Raw genomic sequence first — 206 nt, forward strand, 5'->3', positions numbered from 1 at the left:
GCCGTAGACTAACGGCTAGCAGCTCGAGGTCCCGGCAACATGAGGCTGTCTTTACGGAGACGTGACCCGGGTTACACCAGCGGTTGTTGACATACATAATGAATCCCCCACCTTTGCTTTTTCCACTTGCCTGTGTGTCTCTGTCGGCTCTCACAACAGTGCATCCAAGCAGGTCCACGTTAGCATCTGGTACAAGGTGGTTTAGC

This window comes from Etheostoma spectabile, chromosome 4 (genome assembly GCF_008692095.1).
Source record: "Etheostoma spectabile isolate EspeVRDwgs_2016 chromosome 4, UIUC_Espe_1.0, whole genome shotgun sequence".
Classification (NCBI taxonomy): domain Eukaryota; kingdom Metazoa; phylum Chordata; class Actinopteri; order Perciformes; family Percidae; genus Etheostoma; species Etheostoma spectabile.